At 36.8% G+C, this 19,980-nt stretch overlaps 1 protein-coding gene and 1 long non-coding RNA gene across 2 annotated transcripts in view; one reads left to right on the top strand and one right to left on the bottom strand.

The window, feature by feature from the left end:
- DKK2 (dickkopf WNT signaling pathway inhibitor 2) overlaps nucleotides 1-19,980 on the top strand; it is a 101,816-nt gene that overhangs the window by 47,814 nt on the left and 34,022 nt on the right. The window lies entirely within an intron of this gene.
- LOC116657820 overlaps nucleotides 1-19,980 on the bottom strand; it is a 38,797-nt gene that overhangs the window by 5,996 nt on the left and 12,821 nt on the right. The window contains exon 4 of the long non-coding RNA XR_004312949.1: nucleotides 7,211-7,350. This is a non-coding gene — a long non-coding RNA (uncharacterized LOC116657820). The remainder of the gene's footprint in view (nucleotides 1-7,210; nucleotides 7,351-19,980) is intronic.

Genomic DNA, 19,980 nt, shown 5'->3' with positions numbered 1-19,980 from the left:
TGGGTCCCGGTGAGCATGAGATTTTGTGTGTGCCTTTTAAGAGTGAAGTCCTGTTTCCCCCAGTCCTGTGGGGGTCTGGCAATTAAACCCTGTTGGCCTTCAAACCCAAATGCTCTGGGGGCTTGTCGTCCCTGTGCCCGACCCCCAGGCTGGGGAGCCTGACATGGTGCTCAGAACTTTCAGTCCTGCAGGCAGGCCTCTGCAGTGTAATTATTCTTCAGTCTGTGGGTCGCCCACCTGGAGGGTATGAGATCTAATTGCATCATGAGCCTGCTGCTCCTGTCTGTCTTCTGTGGTTCATTTTTTAGAAATGTGGTTCTTTCTTTAGAAATGGTAGGTTCCAGTTTTTTTCACTGATGGGTATTCTGCAGAAGTTGTGATTTTGGTGCGCTTGTGAGAGGAGGTGAGCTCAGGGTCATTTTAATCCATCATCTTGGCCATTCCCTGATCCACTGTTGCTGGGATCTAAACTGAGCTGTGATCAAAGACTCAGGTTGATGCCATATTGTGTATGAGTGCGATTCCTTTCCTTCCTCCTTCTCTCCCTCCCTGCCTCCCTCCCTCTCCCGCTTTCTCCCTTCCTTTCTTTAGTTAGATGTTTTGTTTCATGATAATTATAGATTCACAAGCAGCTGGAATAAATAACAGAGGGATTTGCTGTACCCTTTGTCCAGCTTCCCCCAGTGGTAGTGTCTTGCAAAACTATAGTGCAGGATCACAACCAGGACTTTGACATTGGTACAGGTCAAGGTGTAGAACACTTCCGTTCCACAGGGATCTAATACGTTGCCTTTTACATCACATCCACTTCTCTCTAGCCCTCATTCTGTCATTTCAAGAATATATCATAAATGGAATCACACAGGATATAATCTTTGAGACTGGCTTTTCTCACCCAGCATAATTCTCTGGAACTTCATTCAGGTTGTTGAATGTATCAGTAGTTCAGTTCATTCTTTTTTTTTTTTTTTTTTTAATTGCTAAGTAGTATTCCATGGTATGGATATGCCAGTTTGTTTTACTGTTCACCTATTAACAGACATCTGGTTTGTTTCCAGTTTTTGTCTGTTAATAAATCTGCTCTAGATGCTTGCATGTCAATGTGCATAGCAGCATTATTCGCAATAACTAAAAGGTAGAAACAACCCAAATGTACTTTCACTGATAAATGGATAAACAAAACATGGTATATACATTGGCATAGAATATTATTCAGCCTTAAAAAGAAATGAAATACTATACATACTACAACATGGGTGAACCTTGAAAACATTATGCTAAGTGAAATAAGCCAGACACAAAAGGTGTGTGATTCCACTTACCTGAATTACCTAGACTAAGCAAATTCACAGAGACAGAAAGTAGAATAGAGGTTACCAGGGGCTGAAGGAGAGATGGAAATGGGAAGTTATTATTTACTGAGTCTGAAATTTCTGTCTGGGATGATGAAGTTTTGGAGATGGATGGTCGTGATGGTTGCACAATATTGTGAATGTATTTAATGCCACTGAGTTGTACATTAAAAATGGTAAAATTAATGTTTATGTATATTTTAGCACAATTATATATATATATATATATATATATATATATATGTATATATATATATATATGTATATATATGTATGTATAAGCCTTTGTGCATAGGTTTTTGTATGAATAGAAGCCTTAAATTTCTCTGGGATAAAAGTCCAGGAATGCAATGGCTGGGTTGTATGACAGTAACATTTTTGTTTTTCAAGAAAATGACAAATTGTTTTCCAGAGTACTATGCATTTTAATTTGCATCACCAATGTTCAATCCAGGTTGTCTGCACCCTTACCAAAATTTGATGTTGTCACTAATTTTTCAAAAATTTTTAACCATACTGATAGGTGTACTGATACTGCATTGTGGTTCTAATTTGCATTTCCCTAATAATCAATAATGTTGAACATCTTTTCAGATGCATTTTGCTAATCTGTATATCTTCAGTGAAATGTCTCTTCATGTCTTCTGCCTACTTTATAACTGGATTGTTTGCTTTTTGACTGTTGACTTTTTAGAGTTCTTTATATGTTCTACATACTAGACCTTTGTCAGAGATGTAGTTTGCAAGTATTTTCTCCTACTCTGTCACCTGTCTTTTAACAGTGTCTTTCATGGAGCAAACGTTTTAAATTTTGATGAGGTCCAATTTATCGTTTTTTTGTGTGTGTATGGATTATGTTTTGGTGTCAGGTCTAAGAACTCTTTGCCTAGTCCTAAATCCCCAAGTCTTCTACTACTTTTTTTCCCTCCAAATTTTATAGTTTTACATTTAAATGTATGATTCATTTTGAGTGAATTTTTGTATAAGGTGTAAAATTTAGGTCCGGGGGCTAGGGGGTGTAGCTCAGTGGCAGAGCACATGCTTGGCATGCACAAGGTCCTGGGTTCAAACCCCAGTGCCTCTGTTAAGGGGAAAAATATATATATATATATATATATATACTCTAGAAGCTCAAAAAAAAAAAAAAGGTTTAGGTCCAGATTATTATTATTTTCCCTATGGATATCCAGTTGCTTTTGCACCACTTGTTGGAAAGACTATCCTTGCTCCATCAATTTTTTTTAATTACCCTAAAATAATACCTCTTTCTTCCTCCTTCCCTCACTCCTTCCCTTCTCCTTTCTCTTCTGCTGCTCTTTTACATAATGTCCAGCGTCTTTACCATGGCTGGTTTTCTTCCTGTAAACAGAGGTTTCAGCACCTTTGCACTATGAGGTTTGATGATTAACACATCTGTGGAAGGCACAAATTTATATTTTCTTATGTATTTACAAAACAGCTAAATCGGCATCTTTGTACTTTCATAATTGTCATGTTAATTAATAAGCGGAAGAGGTGGAGACAGGTAAAACATTTCAGTCCTCTTTGTTGTACTATGTACTGACATACTCAGTGTCAGCAGCCTCAGTTCATGGGGGTTTATTTCTGCTCTCTTCGTATTAGGAGCACCAGGAACTCAGGAAGCACAAGTGATTTTCTAGTTAGGAAAAGTGATGAGAGCAGTCACTTATGCAAACAGGTCCCATCCATTCCTTCTTCCCTCCCTCCCTCCCTCCCTTGTCCTTCTACAAATAGTTAATAAATACCTGGGAGTAATATGTTGCACTGAGTAAACAGGTCTTTGCTTTCACAGAGGTTTTTTTTTTTTAGTGAAGGAGGAAGAAAATAAGTAATTAAATGAAATAATCACAGATGAGGATAAATGCCATTTCATGAAGTTTGATCAGCATCATACATTGAAATACTCCAAATCTTCGAATATTAGTTGTGTTAATTATAATAGAATTACAGAATGTGTCACTGGAGTTATGTTAGTGCTGAATTCAGTGATGACATTGTGTTGACTGGCCCCATATTTACTGAGTATAACAACAGTCCTAGTTGCTGCTCTATTCCTAAAGAAAAGAATTGCATAAATTTTGATTTCCAAGATTTTATAATTTAGCTGAAAAGATACGAATATACATAAACACACAAATATTTAAAGATATGTCATATAAAGAGAATAAATAATAAAAAAGGTGAAAAACCAAAAATAGGCCAGTGAGGAGAAAAGTCCCTTGCCTTAGGAATAATCATGGAAATGCATCACTGAGCAACATCATAAAGATGGGCTTTGCAACCAACCTTAAAGAGGAGACAGGGTTTCAAATAATCAAAGACCATGGAGGAGGCAAAGGACAATGAAGTGAAGGCCCTAAGAAAGGCTCAGCATGGAGAGAGAACATGACTCCTCTGGGTCAATAATGATAGAAAGACCAGTCTGACATCACAGTTTAAAAAGTAGGAGATCCAAATAGCAGGGGAACAAACGCATGGGAATGCATTTTGGATGCTCGTGGAAAGATGCTTATTTATACCTAGACCCTATGCTCGCAACAGCTTCTAAAAGAACTCAAAGGTTCAGGCTTTGGATCAGATGGAAGAATGTTTTCATTCCTGTGATAGCTTTTTAAGTTTTCCAAGTGAGGAACGGGTAAAATGGTTTTCTAAGAGAAATTTCTATTTTCCCAATTAAAGGCTAGAAATATTTGCATAATGTGGCAACATGAAATTACAGTAATTTGCTAATTCAGTTCACTTAAAAAAAAAAAATTCAGACCGTTCCGTTATGAATCCACAGGGCACCATTTTGCTTTACTCTGATTGCATCCATTTTTCCAGTATTGGCTGGGCCTCTACTAAGAGCAGTCAGTCAACACCTGAAATAATTCCTAAGCTGTTATATGCTGCATCAGCAAAATTACCAGCAGATCCTTTCTACCCCATTGTCTTCTCAATTGGGCAGCATGTTCGCGAGTTAAGAGTCCTGACCTGCATTGAACCCTTGCTCATGTCACTTTAATAATAATGTTTACTGCATCTTGTGATAAGGATAAAATGAAACCACGTATGTGAATTTTTAAAATTGGCGGAGCCCTAATTTAGTGTTATGAGATAACGAACTTCATAGTGGCTTAGATTACCCCCACGTGTCTTACATCTTCCACGTGCCCGGCATGTAGCACCTGGTTGCTCTCAGAGCATTACTGAGCATAGCAGCAATACCACGGTGCATTTATTTGTACACATAGAATCTGAGTAAGACACTTGTTGATAAATAAATGTTTTATGAACTTATTTGCAAATAATTTAGCATGTAATTATCCTATTTGATCACAGTAAGTCATTCAGAATAGAAAAGTCATGTTACTTGTATCAAAAAATATATATAAAACAAACCCAAAATTCATAGAATTTTGTGTGTAATGCTGAATAAAAGTCCAATTACATAAATTCCACTGGCTTCATTTTATATTTAAGCAGACATGATACATGATATAGTAGTCAGCATATAAAATGCAGAATCATCAAGAAGTTTAAGTTTAAAAGGTTTGAGCCTAAACATTTAAGCTAATTTTTTGATAACATATGGATAGATATATACATGAGTTTCAAATCACAATGATAGTGAAACAAAATAAACATGTACAGCTACCCAGCAATTGTCTTGTTAAAATTAAAACTTTATTCCAGAGCTCTTACAGCATCCTACATGGAAAAATAAAGATTCTGTGATACAGACTGGTGTAGCAGAAACTGTAATGCATATGCCAAAATGGAATTTTATGTGTAGGTTTGTGGATGAATAATTATGAATAATTTAAGACTTATGGTAGTAAAGTGACTAGTTTTATGATTGTCCCCTTATGAATCTCCTTGACCATTTATATAAGTCTTATGTGGTTAAATGTCCAGGTTTAACAAATAAACCAACACCTGGCTACTGTGATGAGAAAAGACAGAAACTGCATCTGTGCATGAGTGCAGCGAATTTGAGTAAGTCAGTAGTAAGTCTGAGAATAACACAGCATCCGCTGAGTGTGTTACACACTTAGCAGAGCAGATCCTGAGCATGTGCAAGCCCTCGTGGTTGTGGTCAGCAACACCGTCTAACAGTGATGTGGAGCTCCTCCTAGGATAAGTCACGAGCATGTAATTTACCATGGAGTGTCCTATTTATGGCACACAGGAGGCTACCTTGCTGGTCGTTTTTTCCACAGTTATTAAATCTTAGCAGCAGTTAAAATCCAAGATACTCGATGACTTTGCACAATATGACAGGATGCTTCCTACCCTCTTCCTGTCTTTGAAAAACGGTATTAAGTAATCTAATCAGAACTCAAGAAATGGGGGAAAATGTGAGTTTTTGAGCCAGACGAACTTGCCTTCAAATCCTGTGGCTCTGTATTAATTTTTGTTGGCCAATGTTTTAGTTTTCTGCAGAACAGACAGAATTTTATGTATGTACCTTATATGATCATTTTCAGTATTAAATGAGATAATGGATGCAAATATACAATATAATGCCCACTATCTATTAGATACACTCTCTTCCAATCCCAAATCTCTTCACCATTTCCTATCATCCAAGGGGAAATTAGAAAAGACTCTTTGAGTTTTATAAATTCTCAAAGTAAAAACTTTGAATATTTTTCTACTGGAAATTGATGCTAATTCACACAGGAAGAATGTGATAGCTTCTCAGATACTGGTACCTGTAAGAAAAAGCCAGCAACTGTTCGAACTTTATATATGTTATGATTTTAACCCATACGTTAATAAATACCCTATCTGGTAGATATTATTATAAGCATTTGGCAGGTGCTTATAATAATCATGAGGTAAAAGTACCAACTTCCTTATATTGGCCTTATTACAAGAATGCAAGCTTGGCAAGAAGACATTTACCTTCCTTGTATTTTAACGTTTGCTCTGTACTTAATAGGTAGCCAAGAAACATTCACTGATTCTGTTTTTCCTTGAGAATTTTCATTGCTAAACCCAGGAAGATGACAGCGTAGAGAGACTGTTTTTCTGATCCAAGTACAAATCAAGCTCTAGGTAGTTAGTGAAAAAGCAAGAGTTTGGCTCTGTAATTTGTGACTAACCTTGATAAATGTTGCTTCTATGATCTGGTTTGTTCATTTATGTAAAGATGGGGTGTGGGGGTGGGGCAGACATGAAGAAATAGAGGTGGCAGAGGAAGGAGGGTGACACAATTCTCCAGGTCCTCAGGTGTGAGAAATTACTAGTGAACTAGCCTTGAAATACTCGTAGTGCATTTCAGGGGTTGCCTTGAAAAAGGTCTATCAGCAATAAAATTTCTCACAGCATCTCCAGCCTGGAACCCCTGCTCCTCTAGACCTATGCTAGCGTCACCAATGAGTGGGTGCTCCATTACAATGGGTTTAGAACATCAAAGGAAATTGTGTCAGGTTGCTACGTCTGGACTATTTTCAGGGGTGGAAAATAAAATAATGAGGATACCAACCGGGCCACCCACTGCAAAATGTGGGTGACCAAATAAGCCAACGGAACCTCTAATGAGTATTTACTCCAAAGGACTCTGCATGTAAACTACTTCCAGACTGATGTGGTGCCAAGCTTAGAGGATTAAGTCTTTCAATGGCTTTTGTTGATCAGGAGCCAAGGCATTTAGGAACAAAGGAGGGGGTCCCTTTATTAAACATATCAAGAATATTACTTTCAGACAAGAATGCAAAGAATGGATCAAAGCACGCCATAAAATAGACAGAAGACAGTAGAAATAAGCAGTAACAGCATCGTTCATACTCTGGATTTAAGACGATTTTGTTAAGGCATTATTTTTCAGAAGACTTTAAAGCATTGCTTACCATTTATGTGGTCTGGCCTACATTATAGGTAGTTGTGTACAGTACATGTCTTTGGTTTTAATGATCTTGAGAGCAGGGGTTTCTCTGCTCTGTCTCATCAGTTTGCACCACTCATCTTCTGGTCCTTGGCTCCTGCAGCACTAAGCCAAGTACAGATATAAGTTATTTAATAATTATTTTTGAAATATATTAAATTGAATTTACAGCTACTATTGCTTTAGTAATATAGAAAGCACGAGGAGAAACATCATGTTTTCTTTCTTTTGAAGAGATAAACCTGTAATACAAAGAATTTGCATGTCTAGAGGGAATAGCTCAATATCACTTAGAAAGTTAGTGGCGGGGTTTATCCTGGCTCAGGGATCTTGTGTATCTCAAACTAATCAAATCCCCCAAAGCAATGCAAATGACAGGGTACATATGGAAAATCACATTCTCTGTATGTTTACTCAGAGAAAACACAAAGCCAGAAAATGTTTGCACGCTGTGACAAAAGTCAGTGCTAGAACAGATTCTAAAATGGCCACCCAAACAAATGTTTACTTCTGTAAAGCAAAGCAAAACAAAACAAAACCTAATTGGGTATTTTAAAAGTTTGAAATATAACAACAGTTATTTGATTCTTTTTTTTTTCTTCTGTTTCCAAATAGTTGGGTAAACATTTCAGAAATTTTACCTTTCTGGTCCTTCTCAAAGGAGAGGTCCATTGCATTTTACAGCAAGATTTTATAGCAGAAACACTGTCCGATGTAAATTGTGGCCACCAGTTTCTCCTGCCTTAGGTACAAGGTAGCCATGTGGTATTTGGAGTTGGCTTGCAATTTTGGAACTGCTCCGTCTGAATTGAAAGATTTTTCTGATGATGATCAGCATTGCCAGTTTTGCCAGTCCTAACATTCTGTGGGTTCATTAGGCCCTCTGCAGATACAGCAGTTGAAAAACTAGACCAGAGCAATAAAAATAAGCTTGAGTTTTGACCAAAAGCAGTGAATATTTGTTGAGTCAGTCATTTGGTTCTATAATAGCAAGAGGGACTGCCAGTTGAGATACTCTTGATGGGTGCCATGGGTAAAGGAGGTGGAGCTGTGATGATAATCCATGCCGCCGCTGATGATGATGATAGGAATGGTGATAGTAACAGCTACTGTTGAGTACTTGCTCTGTGCCAAGCACTTTTCTAAGAATCTTACATACATTGTCTCACCGGATATTTACAATGATAATGGCAAAAATAGATGACTATTACTCTTTTCTAAACGGACTACAGTTGCATGCCTGTAGTATTCATACAGCTTCTAAAATGTTTATTTATACTCTTAACAGTCCCATATAGTGCCAGACAATGTTCTCATTTCTCTACATGATTAACTCACTCAGTCCTCACAATAGCCCTATGAAGTAGGTAGCAATACTGTCCCTATTTCATAATATGAAAATTGAAGTTAAATACACTGTTGAAGGTCATGCATCTCAAAAGTGGTTAGAACTGGGATTCAAACCCCAGCCACCCGGCTCAAGCACGCTTAAGTGTGACCCAAACTCAAAAACACGTGCTCTGAGGAAAAAATGACAGCGGTTGGGTTTTCATAAAGTTCTGTCCAACTCAATATCCCTGACACCATGTTAGGCATCTCCCTCCTTCCTTCTGTGTCCAGCTCTGGAGTAGAAATAGGAAGTTCTCCAGGTCTTATGCCTCTGGGGTGGGGGTTCCACATAGTGGATTTGAGAGGAAGATTGGAATGATGTGGGTGGAGGGGATTTCTGACCAGTTTAAACTCCTGGGGGTACTTCTGTGCTCTTGAGGACTCTGTGTCTTCCTTTGGTTGGCCTTTTCCTTTACTACCACCAGTAAGTTCCAAGTTTTTTTCTCTCTCCTATATTCTTTAGTTCAGAAAGTGATAGACTGTATCTCACACTTAAAGCAAGCACTCAAACTTCATCAAAAACTTTCAAAATTTCTATTGCCAGGGACCAAAAGTCCCCAGAAAGATTGAGAGTATATCAGAAGGGAAATACATCCCTCTTTTTTTTTTTAAACTGTCCTCCCCTCCCTACCCCACCCTCTGTCCCATCCCCCATTTAAACATTACAATTGGTCCAAGTTATGTAATTGATTTTCAGAATAAAGCTTTTTGGGGGTTGTAATTCTGGAGTCAGCAGGGGGTTGTATATCTGGGGAGAGAGCTAGGAAACATGGGAGCAGATAGATGAGGGACAGAAGAGGCCTTAGCACTACGGAGAGAGTAGGTCCTGGAAGCAGGGGAGCCCAGGAAAACTGTCCTGGAGAAGGAGAAGTGGGAGCATGTGGGATGGCTCTGGGAGATAAGGTGGGGAAGAGGCATCCCAAACCGGAGCCTAATGGTTTGAGCAAAGGCAAAGTGAGGGAAGCCAGGCTTCAGTTTTCAGCAAAGATCATGAAACTGCTTCTTTGTGATGTTGACTGAAATAAATGCACAGCCTAAAAGTTGAGAGTAACGTTTTACTCGGTGGACCATTCTGAGGACCCAGCCCAGGATGACAGCCTCTCAGATTGCTCTGGGGGATTGCGAAGAGGTAGGAGAGGAGCTAGGATATATAGGAGCTTTACAATACAGACCAGGTAGTTGGAACATTAAAAGATTACCTGTTATCTAAAGAAAACCAGACATCTCAAGTTAAAGAATTTAGCACTTTTCTATAAACGGGAGGAAGGAAACATTTGGGCTCTTTGAATTCATTCCTTTGACGAGCATCTAGCTATCTAGGGCCAGTATCCTGTCCTTTCTTATTCTGAGTCCCCTCAGAGTGCACCCTTGTGAGTGGCTGCAGAGGCTGGGCTGCAGGCTTGTCTTCACTGGGGGTGGTGGCAGCCGCTGATGACTTGATGGCTTCAGCATTCTTTGTTTACTGAAATGGTTTTCGTTCACAGTGGTAATTGATTTCTTAACTTAAGAAAAAAGAAGAACAAAAAGCATAAATCAGCCTTATCCTCCAGGAACCTAGCACTCAACCTAATTCCAGAAAGGAACTGGGATTTGTTTTAGGTCAAAGGCTAAAATTTCTTCTTGAGTACTTCTGTTTTACTCTGGGAGTATCTCTAAGTTGACCAGTCACGCTTCTGCGAAATTCACATTGGCAATGTGCGAAAGGGAGGAAGAATAGGACCGTATATCTTGAGGGAGTGTCTTTTTATCTTCTCTTCGGTGGGGGAGTCTATAATACTAACTCCTTTCCTCTTAACCTGAAGGAACTACAACCAGAGCCAGCTCTTCAATTTTCTGTAAACCCCATGTGTGACAAGAGCTCAGGAATCTTGCCAACACATTCAAAGCCAAACTGCCCCAAAAGCCATATGGAAAATGAAGACTCAGTGATCTCACTATGCAGCCCATTTTATGCATTACACGTATTTCCACTGTCTCTTGGGCACGCTGTGTTTCACAGCAACTTTAATTAAAAGTAAATGTAATATTTGCAATAATGTTAAGACTATGAAGCAACGTCCCATCATGTAGACACCTGCTTTAAATCTTAATCACAATCAAGACCTCCTCAGTGGAGAGAGAAAAGAAAATGATTTGTGTGTGTGTGTGCATGCACACACACTACTGTGCTAGAGGAAGAGCTGATATGGTTGGGTCACTTTAAGCAAGTTGCTTAACTGTTAAGGCTTTGTTAATCCCCATCTGTAAAAATGACAAAAGCAACCAAAATGAGTCCAGAAAAAGTTGAGGCGCCTCAGCCATGGATGGGGGCTCTATTTGACTTAGGTATCTCCAAATCTTGTACCTCCACTATGTCTCTCTCTCTGAGGTTTCCTTCCCTCTCTTTCCTCCCTCCTCCTTCTATTTCTTCTTTCTTTCAACATGTATTTATCAACTTTATTAAGTGCCAAGCATTGTGTTCAAGGTATGTAACAAAATCTCCTGCAACAGGGATTTCACACAAACCGTTTCCACTTTCTGGAACTTTTCTTCAGCCTGGTTCTCCCTTCAACTAGATAACTCCTGGGTACCCTTCAGATCTCAGCTCAAATGTCACTTGTTTGGAAAAGCTTTCTCTGGATGAGGTTCTTTTGCTGTGTCCTGCCACACCTTGCCGCATTCATTTATCTAAGTTGATCCTAGTAATTGGTTAATCTCTACTCCATCAAGCAGCCAGCTCCATGAGAGCAAACACTGTCCACCACTGAAGCCAGCGCCTCCCACAGTCCCTGATAAGGGCCCAATATTTATTATTTGAATGAATGAGTGATTGAATAAATGAATGAATCCACTGAGAAAATTCATTGTCATCAATTCTTGTCCTTATCAGTTATTGTAAAGCTTCCATAAAGCAGTCCTCCTTTACAATTAAAAAAAAAAGTGTACTTTTCTAATATACAAATAGACTACACTAATGAAATGAAGATAATTCTTTGAAGACAGTATCTTATTGTGACATTTCTTCTACTTGAAATCTGTTATTAACCGGAAACCTGCAGCTGAAAAGCCTGGTAGTTCTGAGACAGCCTCCGGAGAATTATGACTTCCAGGCTCTTCATTAAAATGCATATTGTTTAAAGAAAGAACGCAGAGGCTTACAATATGCTTTTTCAAACAGGACTATTTGTGAACAATGGTCAAGACATTTCATTTACTTCCGTTAACAGATGAGATTTAAATAAAAAACACACATACATTCTTGGGAAAATTGGAATGGTTGAAAATTTAGAAGGGGTGGAGAGTTAGCTACTAATGAGAATACCCTCCCAGGAAATTAATTAAGTTGGTACTCAGTTGCAGAATTTGTGACTGGAGTTGAGAGTAATGCTATATAAATTTTGGCCTATAATGTATATTTCCATATAAATTCCATTGTGTGAAAAGTGTGTGATAAAAATGAATGGATTGCATGCTTTTCTTTAAACTCAGAGTCTGATATTATGTCACAAAAGGCAACTTTTACTAGAGACAGTATGATAGCCAGGTTTTTTTTTGTTGGCAATTTATTGTGTTAAATTACTGCTTGGTCTTTATCTCATAATTCCAACAACCTTACAGTATAAATTATCTATGACTTATTACAAACATCTAAACCTAAGTTCATTTGAAACTATGCACTTAAAAGCCTTTACATTTTCCAAAATTATTTTAAATCCTAAATTACTGTATTTATCACTGGATTCTTCACTGGACTTCAACAACTTCTCTGTGGTATAAATATTTTTTGAAAGAGAATGGAAAGAATTATATAAACAATTAAAAACAAGTCAAGTAGGTTACATGTATTAGATTTTATTTTTGGTGAGATGCTCCAAACAGTTTTTATTGCTTTCTAATTGAGAAGACCTATATAACTCTTGACTTTGACATTCTTGGGAAACCTATTCCTGTCAAACTTAGAAATAACTCATTAGGCTCACAAAAAGTTATGTCGCCGAAGTTTTGACACAATGGCTGATATTAGCTATTCCAAGAAATAAGAAAGAAGTTTTAATTATCTGGATATTGACAAAATGAAGGTATAGTTCTATTTTGTTTTGAAAATTGCTTCCTTAGTGGTATTTAAATGTCAAGAAACAAAATTTATAAGACATAAAGGAAATAGGACTTAAATATAAGAAAAATGTGGAAGGAAAAAAAGTTCCTCTTTTACTTTTATTCTATTTGAAATCAAGTAGGTTGAGTGATACAGTTTTAGTCAGGGTTTTCCAAAGAAACAGAACCAATAAGAGAGACCCATAATATATTTGTAAATATAGGTAGAATATAGATCTGTATGTCTGCATATCTATATCTGCTTCTCTCTACCTACCTACCTACTTAATCTATCCTATCTACCTATCTATATTTTAAAGGAAATTGACTCACATGATTGTGGGACTGGAAGGTCAGAAATCTGTGGGCTGGAAACTCATGAAACCTTGCAGTTTTCTGGCAGAATTTCTTCTCTGGGAAACCTCAGGTTTTGCTCTTAAGGCCTTTCAACTGATCGGATGAGGCCCTGCCACGTTACCAAGGGTAGTCTCCCTTACTTAAAGTCAACTGATTGTAGGTGTTAACCACATAATCTACAACATACCTGCACACAGCATCCAGAAAAGTCAGTGTTTGATTAAATAACTCAGTACGTTAGCCTGCCAACGCTGACAACATAAAGCAAGCAATCACAGCACCAGGTTGCTGACTGATCTCTAGCTTTCTTAGCTGCCCCTTGCTGGCAATTCAGTTCATACTCTTAATTTAAACTGCTGGTACTTGTGGTAATTATCCTTTCTTCTTTCAGTTGTTCATGCTTAATCATTTTGCTGAATATTGGTACATTCGTCCGGGAATCAGAAAGAGGAGAGTAAATAAAGCTCCCTCTATCCATCCGTGTACTTAATCAGTAGGTCAAGTACACAAGACTCCTTTGGCAGTTTGGTGAAAATTGGGGAACCTTTTCAGAACAATGTTTAAATAAAATAGTAGAACTAAAAGGAACACTATTTATATTGAAATATGATTAACCAAATTTGTGATGTAATAATATATGTGTTGATTTATATATTAAATAATAAGACCTAGCTGTAGGTTTAATAGGTACCATAATTTTTAAATGGTGATGAGTGGAAACAGTATTTTGAGATCTAGAAATAACTGTAATGTGATATGAAGAGATCTATGATTTCTATTGTTGACAAAGTCACAGATACTGCTAACACCACTGTGATCCATCAGGTACATTCACAATTGAAGGACATGGAGTTAGAAGTTAGTGAAAATAAAGATGTCATGTTTTTCCAACAAAGTTCAGAGACTTCTGGTAAGAACTGGTCCACTGTTTGATGAGAAAAGAGAAAAAAAGATGGTTTGTCTAACTGAGACTTAGAGATTATCTATGGATTTAATTTCTCAAGCTTTGTCCTGATGACAAGAATAATAACAGCAGTAGCTAAATACAGCAATTATTAAGTCAGACATTGTTCTACATGCTTTAAATATGACTCGTCACCTCATTCTTAGAAAAACTCCATGAGGTAAGATTTTACAGATGCACAGAGAGGTGAAGTAACTTGTCTCAAGGCACACAGTTTTACAAGGGATGGAGCCAAGTCCATCATGGTCTTTTAACTATTGTTCTATGTAACAACAGCTGGTTTCTTTGTATTTGACTTGAGTTTTGTGGTAAATTTGGAAGGGCAGGATTATGTGAGACTTCTTTTTTTTTTTTCAGTAGGAAAAGGCATGAAATATTTTAAATTTCCATACATTTTCATAAGGAGTATATTATTGTCTATCTAATTTATAAATTGTTGAAGCTAAATTGTTAATGTCAGAAGCACAAGAAAGAGAAAACTCACGCTTACAAAGAAAGTCTGTGACTGTTAACTATTACCAGATTTTTTTTTAAGTACAAGCTGTTGGTGGTTGCAAAAGTTGAGTCTGAAATTTCTTTAAAAGGTTAAAACATTTTAAAATTTACTATTGTATGCTTGTTTGGCTCTGCTGGAATTCTAGAACTGCTTTGTTGTGAAAATGTCAAGGTCTTAGAAGTTTTAATAAGATTAAAAATTTAGGAAAATTAAGATGCTGTTAAAATAATGGCTACTATAACTAAACATGAAGTATTTTTCAACTCTAAAATTTTGCAAAAGAGGCAACCCACAGCATGTACCAACTTTCCAAAAGGGTCAAAACACTTTTTTCTGTAAGATTTAATGAAGTTAGGATTACTATTTTTAGAACACACAGAAATTTAGCCAACTCTTGATTTTCCAGAGAAAGAGGAGGTAAGATGGCATGAGGATTCACAGTATCAAGACAAACTTAGTATTTAATATTAATACAAACCTCCTCCTTTATCAAAATAGTAAGCTTCTAACAAATAGATGAATTATTTAAATGGAATTAACCTCTTCACATATTACCTTGGCAAAAGAGAAAAATTTGATAAAAGGGAAAAATCAGATGCTTGGATCCCCCAAATATGCATACTTACAATGAATAATAAATATCAACGAGTGTATTATTAAGCCGTTTTCCTCAGGTGGAGCAAGCGTATGACAATAGAATTAACAAACCAATAGGACAGAAGAAAATAGGAAAAATATAAACCTGTCCACTTCATTGTTCCTTTATAGTTTAATTAAACATTACTATTAAGACTCAATAGAAAAAGAGAATTTAATTAGTTATATGTATTTTTCTAATTATAATTTATAACTAATGTGAAGAAAAGTTTGCATATTTTATAACAATATGAATGCTAATATGAAACATCCTGACACTTCGAGTGGTGTCTTAAGGCTAGTTGACCATTTATTAAGACATAAATCACTGTCTATGAATTTACAGTGAATCTCTAGACATGCAAGTTCTTCTTCCTATGCATAATTAGTTTTATCTTTTTTGTCTAAGTTTTCACCCCCTCAGTTCAGTTTTTATGACAGGGAACAAATTGTTTAATAAATCGATGACATCTGGGGCAAACTGAGAAGTCATATTTTAAAAATTGAGCTTCATTGTTTATGAGCTTAATTGAGTATCTATACACTCTGGTAGGAAGGGCAAATTGGTTTCACAAAGGGCAAGAATATCTGTTAAATGAATGAGTGAGTGAAAGAGGAGTGAGCTTCTGCCAACAGTAACCTTTTCAATAGTCTTCACTTTTACAGACTATTATTGTTATGAATTTGCTCATATTTTGTGTTATTCCTTATTAAACATATTCCATATTTTAAAAGTTTTTCTGAAATTCCCATTACATTCTGACCATTCTGTTCAGAATGAAGTTACTTATGGGAACTTTACAAATTGTGGGTCTAGGTCTCACTTAATCTTTGTATCCTCTTAAGAAAGTTTTGGAAAAATAGGCATAAAGAATCAAGTAGACTTTTCAAATAACTGAAGATATTTACACAAAAGGGAAAGGGGTAGTTTCTTTGCATTGAGTACTGTTGAGCACTATAAGCCGACTATCGCTTAATGGTATGGAAGACCAATTTTCTAGACTCCCTAAGAAAGAACAGTGAGCTCAGTCAAGAATATAAGCTTTTGGGAGGCAATCCGGTGCTCATAAAAAGCAACTTAATATAGTGAATTTTTGTGGTGTGGACAACTTCTATCCACTGGGAAAATCCTTTTATATATTTGGAATATTTTTCCACACAGGCAAATAAAATCTTTTTTTAGACATTTTGTGATTTTAGAAAGTCAGATGGAGTAATTGGGCATATTTTTTGGCTTTCCAAAATATTGTCTGCTTGATATGATTAACTATAAAGAAAAGAAATGTAAGCACATGTTTGGATTTGATGTCATTTTTTTTAATCTCTTAAATTTTTAATAATAACCTCTCTGGTTCATTTTGTCTTACTTAAGGGATGGGGTGAACATGGGGAAAATCGAGTCTATTAGGCAGGAGGGTAATTGGTTGAACTGGATACTATAAATTAGAAGCAGCTGTGTTCAAGTGCATAATTTTTGCCTTCTTTGCTTAAAGTTTTGCCCAACTACATCCTTTAAAAATGATGCTAGGCATGCATCCATGAATTTAGACTTCATTCACAATGCCTACCATGCATTCAGTACAGTAGAACTTTTTTTTTCTCAGTTTATATGTGTGGTTTGGGGGAGGTATAACATAAATGGGAGATTAAGAGTAACAATATCTCCCTTGTTACTTGACTACAGGTGCAAATCTTGTAAAGTTTAAGTAGTGTGTAATCCAGGCATATTCTCATAGATCTCAGGTTTGTATCTATTTTTGATTGATCCTTTTAAAAGGATTGTGATTAGTATTCATACTGGAGCCTGGGAATAATGAGTATTTTGTTAAGAAAAGCTCTCAACAAAGATAAAAGTGAAACAGTCCATTCCAAGGACCCTGTAATATAATCTATATATAACTTATATCTCTAATGTATCTTTTAAATATACATTATCATTTCATCAGTCATTTCTATCCTGGGTCATAGAAATTGCAAACAAAGTTTTGCAAGGCAGACAGTTCCGAATCCTCAGTTCTTTTACTTCAGTAGAAGTGGTCAGCTAAATTTTGTGACACATTCTTGTTCTTTTTTAAAATGCTAGTAAATTATCATCTTAACAAAACTAGACTACATTCTTACTCACTAGATTAAATTATCTCTGGAGTTGGAATTCCTGTGTTCAATAATTATTCATTGACCCTCTTCTATGTACCAGACACTGTGTTGTGAACTCGAACAGAGGGATGAGCTAAACACCGTTCCTGCTCTAAGGGAAACTTCTAAATAACCATAGTAGAGTGTAATAAACGCTGCAATAGAGGGAAATGAGTGTTACTGGGAGCCGGGGTGGGAGTTCTGTTTCTGGGGTTGGAGTGCAAGAGGAGGGCATGGAGAGGGCTCCCCCAGAGGGATAATAATCAGCTAAACCTGTTCACTAGGCTATGTTGCAACTTAATGTAGGATTTCTCTTTTTATCAATATTCAGTAGTTAATAGCAGCTTACTACCAAGCAGTGTTTTTCATTTGCTTTCTTTGTATTTCTGAGTATGGTAAATAAAACCATTTGGCATATCTAGGTTTAGATGCAATCCCACCAAAGTTTTCCATGGTATGTCAACTATTTGTTGAGCTTTATAGGAAAAAAGTAACAATTTGCTTCTTCTGTTGTACTGTTAGGAGTGAAAAGATGAGTGGTGGTGAATTCATGGGCTGTGTGTTGACACCTACTGGGTGTGATTCCACTGGAGGGAAAACAGTTATCTCATAGACACTGGTGTGGTGGTTCCTTTGCCAGTCCTACAAAACCTCCCCAGATGTCATGCTCTGGTAGAGTAAGTAGGAGCCAGCAATGAGTCTATTTTAGAAATGTGTTCACCTTACATTGGCTTTCAAAGAGTTTCAGTTATAGAGAAACCTGATGTCTCTGACTTAAGAAAAATGGGTAGGAAATATGGGTAAGAAAGAGGACCAAAAAAAAGCCACTCAGCCTTCAGTTTGAGGGAGTATAACATTAAAAGAGAAAATAAAATCCATTACATTTCCAGTAAGTTGTTATTTTAAGAGATAATTAACATCAAAATCTAGCACACTGTCTCTTGTTCATTAGTATTTGATTTATGAATAAAAATATTTTCACTAAGAAGCTCCATTGGAAGTAAAGTTGCCTCACTGTGCAATTTCCCAATGTTCTCCAATGGAAACAAAGCAGTATTATAAATTAAGAACTTATGGGGTCATATTCCAAAATGGGGAAATCTTTCCACATTGTCCAGAAGTGTTTCCATTCCAGTCTCTAAAGACATGGCTGTCTAACACTGATGGTGGCTTCTCTATACCATAAACCTCCAAAGACCTACTTTTTTCGGTCACATAAAAATAAGCATTTCTCAAATCTGATTTAGGCTGTCATTTAAAATAATGGAGTGGCATATTAAAGAATGTATCTTGCCTTGATTAAAATGTAGTTACAGCAGTCATCCCTTCTCCTCCCTTACTTCCCTGTGCTAAAAATACACTTTTAGGTAATCCAGATAGAAAATACAAGAAAATGATGCTACTACTCTTAGGTCAGACAAAATGAAGCAACAAACAAAACAACCTGAAACTTCAAAATTCATATGCGTAGTCCTAGGACTTTTAGGTAACAGCTTACGTCTAAGTCTTGTGTCTGAAATTTTTGCTGGCACAGTGGTGACCTTGGCTAATTGGAGAGGAGACAACTTTTCATCATGCAGGTTGATGAATCTTTTTTAGAGATTTTATGTAACTCAGTGAGAATAATAACACTTTTATAATATTTACAGTGTACTTTTAAGTATAACATGTTATCTCATTTGACCACTCAATGGTGTAGTAGGTAGAATAGCAGTTGTTATTATACTTATTGTGTATTTGTGGAAACTGAGGCTTGGCTGTTAATCTGCAAGAGACAGTACTCACACTCTGCCCATAACTTGGATTTGCCTCACCAAACTGCACAGCAGGACTTTGACACCCTAGGAAAACTAGACGTCAAGTGCTTAAGATAAATTGACAAGAAATGTAAAGTGAATGAGTACAGGTTTGATGTTTAAAACATTTTATTTCTTTACCTGTAAGTGATAGGATTGTGCTGCATTATCGTAAGTTCCATGTCTCATGATTCTCTGATTCTGGAATGTTAGAAGGAGGCTACAGTCTTCCCCTTTCTGCAGGGAACACTCAAGTCTCTCACTCAACTCTTCACTGGGCCATGTCATGACTTAAATGTAGGATTTCCCTTTTTATGTGAGGGACTGTCTCATATGAACACAGGAAAAAAAAATCTTAGTAACCGCTGAGCTTCTGAGGGAAGGGAAGGAAGGATGGAAAACTCAAAGCTTTCTCTTTTATCTACTGAATGAGGCAACTCATCTATAACCTTGAAAATCATCAAAATGTAATTTATCCTCCAAGTGGTATTGGTTAAAGCCGTCTTTGTCTCACATTTTTCTTTATTAAACACTTGTTACTTTGTTTCTTTAAATGGAGAAAAACCACTGGGAAGGTATGAACAGAATTTACAGCAGAAGGGTGTTCTAGACACCTCTTTAAATTAGTGTTACAAATGTGTTTCTGTCTGTTTTATTTCCATAGAGAAAGGTGCAGCTCAATCCCCCCTTTGGAGCAGTGAACACAGTGATGGGATGGCCGGCACTCAGTGCTGGTTGTCCTGGTAACAGCATCTCAAATCTTACACTAACATCTGGTGTTCTTAAGCTTAACAGCTGGTTGTCTACAGAAAAATTTGAACAAGGAGTTGAAACACAAATGGGAATACCATAAAATAAAAGTGGTTACCTAGGAGGAATACCAAGAA

This window comes from Camelus ferus, chromosome 2, assembly GCF_009834535.1.
Source record: "Camelus ferus isolate YT-003-E chromosome 2, BCGSAC_Cfer_1.0, whole genome shotgun sequence".
NCBI classification, from domain to species: Eukaryota; Metazoa; Chordata; class Mammalia; order Artiodactyla; family Camelidae; genus Camelus; species Camelus ferus.
The sequence above is the reverse complement of the archived record's forward strand: the minus strand, read 5'-3'. Positions and strand labels throughout refer to the sequence as shown.